Genomic DNA, 12519 nt, shown 5'->3' with positions numbered 1-12519 from the left:
TTTTGAAATAATGTAAAGCGCGTTGCAGCAGCATACAGACATAGGCGAAACAGCTTGCGCGCCTATTGGCTGCTCTGCGGCAACTGCAGCAGCCTATTAGAGCGAGGCCTGACGCGACGCCAGATCCAATGGGGGCATTTCGCGCCCTTTGCGTCGCTTCGCGCCCTTTTCGTAGCTTCCCGCCTAAAAGGGCGTGGTCTAGACCTATAAATATCGCTCATAGGCAGCTATTATCTGGTTTTTCATCATCAAAGCAACCAGAGCGTGCGCATGCACGGCAAGATACGCAGTACTCGTTCCCTCTCTAGAGAGAACCGAGGTTACGTTAGTAACCGAGTACGTTCTCTTACTAGAGGGAACGAGTACTGCGTAAGAAGTATCTTACGCTAGGGGACCCAGTGTAAAACGCCGTGCATGCTGAGATCTGACACCAAAGACCCAAGGGCGAAAGCCCGGGGTTCATACAGTTCATAATCACCTATAGAACTCACAGGGAGTCCGGGGAAGAGGGAGGGGCAACGCCGCACTCTTCCACATAGTGCAGCGTCACTCAGACGCTAAGTAAACGTACATACAGGGCGGGGTTACGGCCTGAGCTGACGTAAGAATAAGGGTCTTCACACAGTTTGCTCAGACACATCTTGTGCTATCACTTTCACTGTCGACCCTAGAGCTGTGCTCAGTAGACGCAGCATTCCGAGCTGATAACATCAGGTCAGACAACACTGAACATCTAGACTGACAGCAATCTGGCCTGTAAGGCGGGAACCTCCAGGTTGTAAAACCTTATAAATGTAGATGGAGAGGCCCAGCCCGCCGCCTTACAAATATCTTGCAAGGCAATCCCACTCGACCACGCCCACGATGAGGCCACGCCCCTCGTGGAATGTGCTCTGACACCTAGCGGGCACTGCATGCCCTTGGAAGCATATGCCAACGCAATAGCATGAACTATCCATCTGGATAAGCTCTGTTTCGACGCGGCCAGTCCCTTGGGACGCCCGTAAAACGAAACAAAAAGCTGCTCTGTCTGTCTAAAAGCAGACGAGCGAGACACGTAAGCTCGTAATGCCCTGACTGGGCATAGGAGGCTCGCGTCCGTTTCCTCATCATTGACCGGTAGGGCTGACAGCGCGATGACCTGTGCCCTAAACGGTGTGTTGAGTGATTTTGGAACGTAACCATGTTTGTGTTTGAGTATGACTTTAGAGTCATTAGGTCCAAATTCCATGCACGTCGCGCTCACAGAGAGTGCGTGCAAATCCCCTATGCGCTTCACTGAAGCGAGAGCCAGCAGAAACACGGTCTTAAGAGACAGGTATTTCAAATCAATAGTCTGCAGAGGCTCGAATGGTTCACCTTTCATGGCCTCTAGTACCACAGAAAGGTCCCATACGGGGACTGTGGGAGGTCTGGGGGGATTTAGTCTTCTAGCTCCCTTCAGGAAGCGAATAACTAAATCGTTCCTTCCTATTGACTGACCTAGCGTTGTGCTCGAGAACGCTGTTATGGCCGCCACATAGACTTTGAGCGTGGACGGGGTTCTGCCCTTGTCCAGCAGCTCTTGTAGAAAGGAAAGCACCTCCATCACACCACAGTTAGTGGGTGACGAGCCGCGAGCTGCGCACCAGCCCGAAAACACTGACCATTTTGAGGAATAGAGCAGTCTCGTAGACGGGGCTCTAGCCTGCGTGATCGTGTTTAATAGTCCTTTAGGGAGTTCATCATATATTCGCTGGTGGCCCAGACATGAAGGGACCACAGCTCTGGGTGAGGATGCCAAATCGAGCCGCTGGCCTGAGAGAGAAGGACTCTCCTCACTGGTATCGGCCACGGGACAGTGCTCGTCAGCTGCATCAGCGCTGGGAACCAGGGCTGGTTTTCCCAAAACGGCGTTATCAGCAGTATTGAACATCCTTTTTCGCTGACCCTCTCTATCACCTGAGGTAGGAGAGAGACGGGGGGAAAAGCATAGAGATGACGGCGGGGCCATTCGTGGGCCAGCGCGTCTCTGCTTTTTGAGTAAAATTCCAGACAGTGAGCGTTGTTCGGAGACGCAAACAGGTCTACTTCCGCTCTGCCGAATTTCTTCCACAGTAGTTGTACTGTCTGTGGGTGTAGAGACCATTCGCCTGCTGGAACATTGTTCCTGGACAGTCTGTCTGGCCCTATGTTTAGAAGCCCCGGCACATGCGCTGCTTTCAGCGAGCGCAGGTTGCGCTGAGCCCATACCAGGAGGCGTTCTGCAAGTCTGTATAGGTTTTTGGACCTGAGACCGCCCTGGCGATTTATATAGGAAACCACTGACATGTTGTCCGAGCGGACTAATACATGGTTTCCTTTTATTTGGGGACAGAAGCGCATCAGCGCGTTCTGTACTGCCAACATTTCGAGGCAGTTGATATGCAGGAGCTTTTCCCGTTCTGACCACTGGCCAAAAGACGGTCTGCCCTCGAGCAGAGCCCCCCATCCCGAGGTGGACGCGTCCGTAGACACCACTTTTATTCTCGAGGAAGTCCCCAGGCTTACACCTAACTGGTACCAGTCGATTGCTCTCCACGGATTCAGGGCTGTGACACATTACTGATTGACCGTGATACGAAGCCGACCGGGCGCCCACGCTTGACGCGGGACGCGCGCTTTCAGCCAGAACTGCAGTGGGCGCATACATAGCAGACCCAGCTGCAGAACTGATGACGCTGAGGCCATAAGACCCAGCATTTTCTGAAATTTTTTTTTTTTTTTTTTTTTGAGCGGGACAGACGCGCCGCAGCGGAACGAGCCCGCTGTGCGCTGAATGTCTGCTGCGCGCTGTGGTGACAGCCGCGCTATCATTGACAGCGAGTCCAATTCTGTGCCCAGGAAGGAAGTTTTCTGACTGGGGGACAGTGAGCTCTTCGCCCAATTGACTCTGAGACCCAAATTCTCGAGGTGATCGAGTAACATGGTCGTATGCTGTACAAGCACTGAGCGAGACTGCGCTAGAATCAGCCAATCGTCCAAATAGTTCAGTATGCGCACGCCTTTCAGTCTGAGAGGAACGAGCGCTGAGTCCATGCACTTCGTAATGTACGGGGTGCCTGGGACAAACCGAACGGCAGGACTGTGTACTGATATGCCTGGCCCTCGAAGGCGAGTCTCAAAAATCGCCTGTGACGTGACGCTATCTGTATTTGAAAATACGCGTCTTTCAGATCCACTGACACGAACCAGTCTCCTTGGCGAACTTGCGCGAGGATTTTTCTGGTCGTGAGCATCCTGAACCGACGCTTCACCAACGCTTTGTTCAGTTGCCTTAGATCTAATATGGGTCTGTGACCCCCGTCTTTTTTCGGTACCAGGAAATATCTGCTGTACAGCCCCCCTTCGCTTTGAGCTTGAGAAAGGGGCTCTATGACCCCTTTGCTCAATAGTTTCGCCACTTCGGCTCGAAGCAGGTGTGCTGCTTCTGTCTGCATTGTGGTCTCGACGCGCGCTGTATAGCGGCGCGGGCGTCGGTGAAACTGTAGCGAATAGCCTCCTTTTATAATGTCCAGCACCCATTTCGAGACCCCTGGAAGCTTTTCCAATGCGTTTGCATGAATAGCTAGAGGCTGAATACGAAGCGCGCTCCGTTCTTTCATTAACGGAGTGGTTTCGGTATGCTGTGGCACCAGAGACGTGCTCGTGACATTCGGGGCGTGGGGCACGCTGATAGCGGGAACTATTATGTCTGTGTGTGTATGTGGTTGTGTGGCAACAGGCACATTTAACACACTGCAAACACCGTTCGCCTGCATACACGTTAGTTTCGTTTGTACAGAAACCTTTTGACGTGCATAATGTGATGTCTGTGGGCACTGTTAAGTGGACACGTTTACCACATGTGAAGCGCAATCGATCTGAGCCGATTTTATGTTCGCAGGGTCTGTATGACAGGTTGTGCTTGTGTGTAGAAATGAGCACTGGAGGAGTGGGCATTTTTGACTACACGTGAAACACCATCGGCCGTGGCCGGGACTCCAGAAAATACACTCTATTGGGGGTTTATCTGGGTAGCCGTGAAAACAACCTTTGTGTGCAGGCAAGCGGGCGACAGAACCGGCTTGTTGGCTGCAGCAAACACTGGAACAGTCACATTTAACACACTCCAAACATCGTTCGCTTTCATGGAGCGAATGCACGCTGATTTCATGCAAAACGTGCTCGTGATATTTGAGGCATGGGGCACGCTGATAGCGGGAACTATTATGTCTGTGTGTGGATGTGGCTGTGGGGCAGCGGGCACATTTAACACACTCCAAACAACGTTCGCCTGCGTAGAGCGAATGCACTTTTGGTTTCGTTTTCACAGAAACCGTTTGACGTGCATAATGTGGTGTCTGTGGCCACTGTGAAGCGGGCATATTTACCACGTGTGAAGCGCAATCGATCTGAGTCGATTTTATGTGCGCTGTGCTTGTGTGTAGAGATGAGCACTGCAGTGGGCATTCTTACACGTGAAACACCATCGGCCGTGGCCGGTTGTGAAGCGCAATCGATCTGTGTCGATTTTAAGTGCGCTGTGCTTGTGTGTAGAGATGAGCACTGCAGTGGGCATTCTTACACGTGAAACACCATCGGCCGTGGCCGGTTGTGAAGCGCAATCGATCTGTGTCGATTTTATGTGCGCTGTGCTTGTGTGTAGAGATGAGCACTGCAGTGGGCATTCTTACACGTGAAACACCATCGGCCGTGGCCGGTTGTGAAGCGCAATCGATCTGTGTCGATTTTAAGTGCGCTGTGCTTGTGTGTAGAGATGAGCACTGCAGTGGGCATTCTTACACGTGAAACACCATCGGCCGTGGCCGGTTGTGAAGCGCAATCGATCTGTGTCGATTTTATGTGCGCTGTGCTTGTGTGTAACGTTAGAGATGAGCACTGGTTAGTGGGCATTCTTACGACACATGAAACACCATCGGCCGTGGCCGGGACACCAGACAATACACTTTATTGGGGGTTTATCTGTGTAGCCGTGGGAACGACTTTTGTGTGCAGGCAAACGGGCGACGGAGCCGGTTTGTTGGCTGCAGAAAACACTGGAACAGTCACATTTCCTGGAACTGGACGAGCGAATAACTTTGGTGGGGGTCCGGCAACAGCGGGACTCGTACACCGTCGTTTTCCCAGTTGTGCTAGGACGATTTCGGAGGCTCAGGTTTCAACTCAATCCTGGGCCGCGGGCCGCGTCTGGCGGGGCGGCGGCCAGACGAGAAAAACGTCAGAAAGCGTTAACCACGGGTGCCTCTCAGCAACGGTGAGAGACCATGTTACGCAGCGCTGACGCGGCTAGGCGGCGGCGAAAGCGCGGCGAAGTAGGTTTGACGTCTGACGGCAAGCTTTAAAGGGGAGGGCCGACTTAGCACGCCGTCCAGCGGAGGGCAGACATAAGTGGGCTGCTATCGCCTCTTCTGAGCAGCATGCGCGTTCCCGCTTTGGCGGGAAACGGAAATCCTCTTCCTCCTTCATGGCCCCCCTCGTCAGCGGCGTCGATGGAAGCGGTGGCAGACAGCGGCCGCTTTACGTCCGGCACAGAGGCTGACGAGGTCGATGAAGCAGGCGGGCGAACCGGCGAGCTTTGTCGGCTGGGGGAAGTGTCCGGGGCCCGCTGGGCACGGCGCTTTTTACGGCGCTACACCGCGGCGGGCGGGGGAGCAGTCTCAGTGAAGAAGGCAAGGCAAGTCCTCAGAGTCACCATTGGCATCTGCACGAGCCGTATGAAGGCATCTTTAAAAAGACGCTTTGCTCTTTTTAGAGAAACAGTGTGTATCGCAGCGGCGACACACACTGTAGATTATAAAGGATATAGGCGCCGGAAAGCGCAGCAGGAAGGCACGGAAGGCGGCGTGGCCAGCAGCTTCAGTGGCTCGTCCCGCTGAGATGCTTGCAGTCAAACGGCGGCTTCTTATCCGGCTCCAGCGATGCGTGTGCTTCGCTTGAAGGATGAAAAATCAGATAATAGCTGCCTATGAGCGATATTTATAGGTCTAGACCACGCCCTTTTAGGCGGGAAGCTACGAAAAGGGCGCGAAGCGACGCAAAGGGCGCGAAATGCCCCCATTGGATCTGGCGTCGCGTCAGGCCTCGCTCTAATAGGCTGCTGCAGTTGCCGCAGAGCAGCCAATAGGCGCGCAAGCTGTTTCGCCTATGTCTGTATGCTGCTGCAACGCGCTTTACATTATTTCAAAATTAAGGATAATTTTTGGCTTCAATATCTCGCAGAAAAGGATTTTCCCCTAGCGTAAGATACTTCTTACGCAGTACTCGTTCCCTCTAGTAAGAGAACCATTAATTCTTGCAATGTTTTGAGATTATATTATGCTGATTTAGTGAAACTGAGGTCTGACTGCAGAATCACATGAAGATGCTTGACTTGATTTTTAGTTATTTGACCCCTAGCGTCAAGGTACGCATTCGCCTTATTCCCCAGAAATCTTAATAAATAAGATTTCCATTGATGGATAAAAATCTTGAAGCATTGGGAAAATTTATATCCAAATAAATTTCTTAGCAATGCAATTACTTATCAAAAATTAAATTTTGATATATTTACGTTAAGAAAAGTACAGATTGTCTTCATGAAACATGATCTTTGTTTAAAACCCTAATGATTTTTGCCATAAAAGAAAAATAATTACTTTTGATATGCCCATGCTAGTTAACACAGGTTTTATGGTCCAGGGTTTCATATGAAAATGTGTCCAATCTTCACCAAAATTGGCTCAGATACTCTTTAGCTCCCATAAAAAGTCATTTTTGATATTCAACACCATTCTCCAGAAACATTGTTCAAAGGTTTACCAGTGAAGCTGATGTGTAGAGATGAGTGTGTTTATCTATTTATGTCATTCTGCAGGAATTCTGTGGATATTTGTTGTTAAATTATGAATAGAAGAGATTTAGAAATAGAACATTATTGGTTAAATCATTTGTAAGTTTTAATTGTAGATCAATAATGAATCAATGAAAAAATTGAAAAATTTGTCTCAGATTACAACAGCCCACATTTTTTTTAGTTCAGCCAAGCTTTTATCCTTGAACTGCTTCTTTGTCACATGACGCAGAGAGTTGGAGCCCACTGAGTTGAATGAATGAAAAATGTTGGCAAGACACAGTGATACTAAACACCGTGGAACAAAACAAAGATTGCAAAACTATTTTAAACACTTGTTGACAGTGAAATATACCTTAAAGCAACATGGAAACACCTCACTCGAGACTCAACGGTGAAGGTTTTTGTATTGTTTGAAATGATGGAAAATTTTCCAAACGCATTTATATTTTGACACGTGGTTGCAACGTGATGCAATCCGTTAAAAACCTGTTTACCTTTGATTAGAGAGAGGAATTTGTCAATGACAGGTTTTCTCTTAAGGGTTTATCCAACGAATTCAATTTACTTTCCATAGTGCATTTAACAATGCGTGTTTTTCAAAAGCAGCTTCACTAAAAAATGTGCCATACCAAGAATAAAAAGTGTTCAGATTAAAAGAGGATACAAAACCGCCTTTACCCTTTGGAACAGGGTCATGCATACAGTATAACTGTACTATTGTAAATACAGCCAATTAAGTTATTTGTTCAGTTAAAGTTATTAAAAAATTATTAGATTAAACCATTAAAACATGGTTGATTCTTATACCTGCATGCACAGAAGTTTAATTGGTATTCAAGAGTGTAACCATGTCTTGAATTTGAACAATTTGCAAACAATATGCTGTTTTTATTTTAAAATATGCACACATTAATTTTCATTTCTAAGCCAAACAAAGCAAAGCAGAAGATTGTCTCATCAGTTTCAATTGTGGATTACAAAAAAACATAAATGAAGTGAGCGTATTTCTGTAAATATCTTCCGACAACAAAATTCCAGAACAGTATAAGTATTTGTGCTTCAAACTAGTGTATTTTTAATATTATGACAAGAAACACTAGTTTGTAAAGCAAGAAAACTGAGCTTTGCACGATCAAGTTACAAATGGCTGCACTCACTCTTAAGTTATTTTTTTTATTATTATTTGGGGAAATTTGACTATTCTTTAATAGTCAAACATTAAAAGTGTAGCTAAACTTAAACCTTACCTAGCATTCTTACAACTGAAGTGCATGCAGAAATTCATGTTTGATATCTGTGAACAATAAAGCCCCAGCTTTCTTATTTGTTTTATCATCTTTATAATGTTTTAATTGGTGAGCACTGTTAGACTGGACTGCTCACAACTTTGTTTTCATGACAACAATTTTTCTTCCGCTCTTGAGTCTATGGCATGCCATAGAACTGCTTGCGGGGAAAGTTGTGAAATTTGGCAAACTGATAGAGGACAGTCTCAACATTAACCAAAGCAAATTTGGAGTCTCTAACTAGCGCCACCACTTGTCCAAAATTTCACTCATCTTTATGCTAATAACTTTTGAACTGTAAGTCACAGATCAAAAATTTCCATTTTCTTTGAATTCTTGGCTCATGTTGAGTCGAATGTAGTCCAAAATTTAAAAATTGTAAGGTTTTTTTCTATTTTTAATATTTTGTACTATTGATTACTGCTTCAGGTAGCTTAGATTGCAGGAACACAGAAAACTGCTCATCAGTATTTTCGTAACTTTAAACCGTCAAGGATTTTAGATTTGATCTGTGTGTAGAGAATCATCAGATTTTCATCAGATTCTCAGCAGCAAAATCATGTAAAGGTTTACAGAGGAGTTTAAAAGCCAGAGCTTATCAGGAATATCTCCATCAGACACACCAAAGAGTCTTGAATCTAAGCATACTGTCGCTGCTGTGGTTGTGGGCAGTTTCATCCTCAGCATCATCATAATGAAAGTCATTCACAACAAGAAACTAAACTTCAACACATCTTGTGGATTCCAGAAGAGGACGTTTCTGGCCCTCAGACATGTTGAGAACAACAGGGATCATCCAGAAGATGTGGTCATTGACTCCATGTGAAATCAGAGAGTTTAGCATGAGTTTTCATGTGGTGCTCATGAACGCAAGCTTTATTTGTACTCCTTAATACATACTCTATGTGTTCTTAAAACTACTGAACTGTATAACACTGGTTGTTTGTTTAAAACTCTGTTTCTGTTTTATATTGATTTCTGTGAAATAACAGTATATTATTGTATTATATGATCAGTGTATATATGTGTACATACAGTGACTTGATACTCAAGTGAACTCAAGTCTTGTGAACTTTAAGTGGAAATACAGCAAAACTCAAACTGTGTTTGGTTTTGCTCTTTTTTCCTGACTTATAATGAATGTTAGTTTTGCATTTGGTACAGTAAATATTAATATAGCTTAAGTTTGAAAAATACCTTATTATGCACATGAATTTTTTTAATGGTGTAAATGGTTTTGTACAGTGGTCCATTTTTTTTAAAGAATATTGAAATGAATAAAGACTTGATACTCTCTGATGAATATCTGAATACATGGTTTATGGGTAAGGTATACCAGTTAAACTAGTAAAGTAGGTGAAGAGTACAAAGAAAGAACTAATATGTATTACTTATTTGTGTAAGACAGGAAATCATTTTATATTAAATTATATTTATTCAAAGCAACTTAAGTTTGCATTCGAGGTTTAACATTTGATCAGTCCATGCACTTGGTGGAAAGCAAATCCATAACCTGTTGCTAATGCCACTGTCTGTTTAAGATACAGAAGTAACTCTGAGAAGTCATACCTGTTCCTGGAAAGAGAACAAAATGATCCTAGCTAAGCAAATAGCTGTCACGTGATATGCATTCAGAGTCGAGAAAATCACTGCATCACTTAAAAACCAGTCAGTTGAAACCACAAAAAAACAGTATAGAGTGTGTTTTATGGTAAAAGGTGTAAAGATGACAGATGAGCCACTGACTGATTTCACCACAGAAATGACAACCCTATTTTATTGTGCATTTACTGATCAATGTGAGTTTTTAGTGTTTGCTGATTAATATCTGTACTGCAAGGTGGTTGAGCTGATATTATGCAAATATACTGTAAATTATACAATTGCATAGTGACAAATATAAATGCAAAAAAAAAAAACTATTTTAGCCCATATTTACCAAATATGGGTCTACCATATAAACAACTAAATAAAAACAACAATACATAAATTACATGGAAAAAAAATACAAATAGGCGTATTAAACACAAATAAACTATATTATATTAATAAAATAAATAAATAAATACATACATGAACATAGTTTTGCCAAACAGTAAAGTCATCATTATGGTCATCAACCACTGATGTGGCAATTGATTCAAAGTGATGATGGTCAGATGTTTTGAATCAAGTCGTCTTTATTTCTTTTTTGTTTAATACATGTATACATTGGGCCTTTATGCCTTTTTAATGAACAGGACGGTCAAAAGATGATAAGAAATCAACAGTCAGAGGCGCTGGATCGGCAAAGAACTTCGAGGAGGGATTCGAACTCGGGTCGTCCTGAGCACAGTTGCGCTATATGTCTGCGCACTAAACACAAAGCTATCGGCGCCGACAAGTCACGTGTATTTCTATAGTTAATTATCTCTTTTATTTTAAAAGGTAATTGTTGATTCAGTAACTGTGTAGCCTAATGATCTTCATTTCTAGCTTAAGATTTCTCTAAACTGCACAGAGCTTCTGTTTGCTCTTTCGTATGCTTCGTAATTTCATCATCAATCAGTCACACAACAACAATAAAACTAATGACAGACTAGTGACAAATAGCTATGGCACGTGGGCTGGAGATGATAATATACTTGAATGAAATTACTCTTATTTACTTTCAGTTTTGAAGTGCCAGCTTATTAAATAAAATGTCTTCTTTGATTTGATTGGTCATCTTTTGAAATCTTAACCCCTAAAAAGACGTGTGATGTAGAAGTATTTACCATGAAGCTTACACTGGTGATGCATTTGACGAAGTGGAATGGTGTTTGGCAGCTGTCAGCATGCAACACAGCAACAGCACCAACTGCTGGTCAACAATGTTAAAACAAAACGAACACGTGTGTACGAGTGCTCTCTAACGCCTGTTTCACACATACTCCGTCTGCAGTGCGTATGCGTTGCGTATTTTTTTCCGCACCCATGTTAACGGATCAGAGCGTTCACACTGCACGCGGTTGCTGTCCGTCAGTGCGTTCCAGATGCGGTGCGTTTGCAGCAGTGCAGCGATCGTTTACGGTGCGTTCACACTACAGCGTCAAATCCACGCTCAGTGCCGCTAGCAACGCTACAACGCCACTGCTTTGGGGAGTGTCTAATTTAGGGCTGAGCACACCTCTGAAAAACAATGTTCACACCCTATTTACGTTCCATTGTCTTCTTTTAACGGCGGTTCGAAAACTAAACTGTAGCATATAATGAAAACATGCAAAGTACATTTACCTTTGCTTGACTTTTTCAATAATATGTGATTTCAGCTCAGTAATCCACCAGTTTCAGAAACACGCGTCATAATCTTGCCTTGCCTACTCTTCACAGCGATTGGTTGTCGCCGGCGTTTTGCGCTCGAAATTTGCATAAAGTTGAGGAATGCCCAACCTTTTGACGCTCTCAGCCGCTCTCAACGCTTTCTCCGCAACGCTTCCAATCCCAAAATGCACCACGCGACCGTTTACGCTCAACTTCCATATGAATGAACTGAAAACGCTCGCTTCGCCCCGCTCGCTACGTGCCAGTGTGAACGCACCGTTAGGCACAGAGTCTATTTTTGCTGTGCTGCATTGCGTTGCATACGCTGAATTAAAGTGACAGCGCATTGTTCGCTGTAAAAATGAACATGAATTGACGCGGAAATGTACCGTAAATGCATATAATTGCAGTCTTCTGTGTTTCACAGTCAACACGTGGCTTTTTGGCTAGGTTTAGAATAGTGCAGTTTTAAATAAACAAGGCAACATAATACATGCACTTGTCCAGGTAGAAAAGTTCTTTAAAATATGGTTTTTAATAAAGATTTAATGCGAAAGAAAGGCACAGTGAGCCGTCTGTTTCTGTCTGTGGTAAGTTTTAATTTAAAATAAATATTTGTTAAAATAAAATATTTGTGAAAGCCCAATTTCAATATGAAAAGGAAGATACAGCCTACCTATGCTGTGTTTAAATGTGTTGCAACTTGCTTGAGCAACTTAATATCCAAATCTAGAAGTCAAATGCATTGAATAATAGCATACGTTGTTTATAATACGTTGAGTTTAAACGTGAACATGTCTAGTATTATTGTATTAGTGTACTGTGATAAAAGAGTATCCCAATGCTGAAAAAGCACGTTTGGATTTGAAATTAAAATAACGGATAAATGGTGTGTTTGTGGTAAACACCCGCGGATCAGGAACGGACTGCAAACGCGTCCTGTGTGAAAGCAAAACGAGTCCGTGCTGCTTCTGCACCGCATACGTAACGCACACGGACTGCATACGCACTGTATACGGAGTATGTGTGAAACAGGCTGGTTGTGTCATCTCGAAAGTGAAAGTTTCGTAGCCCTTTATTATAGGCTCGTGTGATCAG

This window comes from Garra rufa, chromosome 22 (assembly GCF_049309525.1).
Source record: "Garra rufa chromosome 22, GarRuf1.0, whole genome shotgun sequence".
Lineage (NCBI taxonomy): Eukaryota > Metazoa > Chordata > Actinopteri > Cypriniformes > Cyprinidae > Garra > Garra rufa.
The sequence above is the reverse complement of the archived record's forward strand: the minus strand, read 5'-3'. Positions refer to the sequence as shown.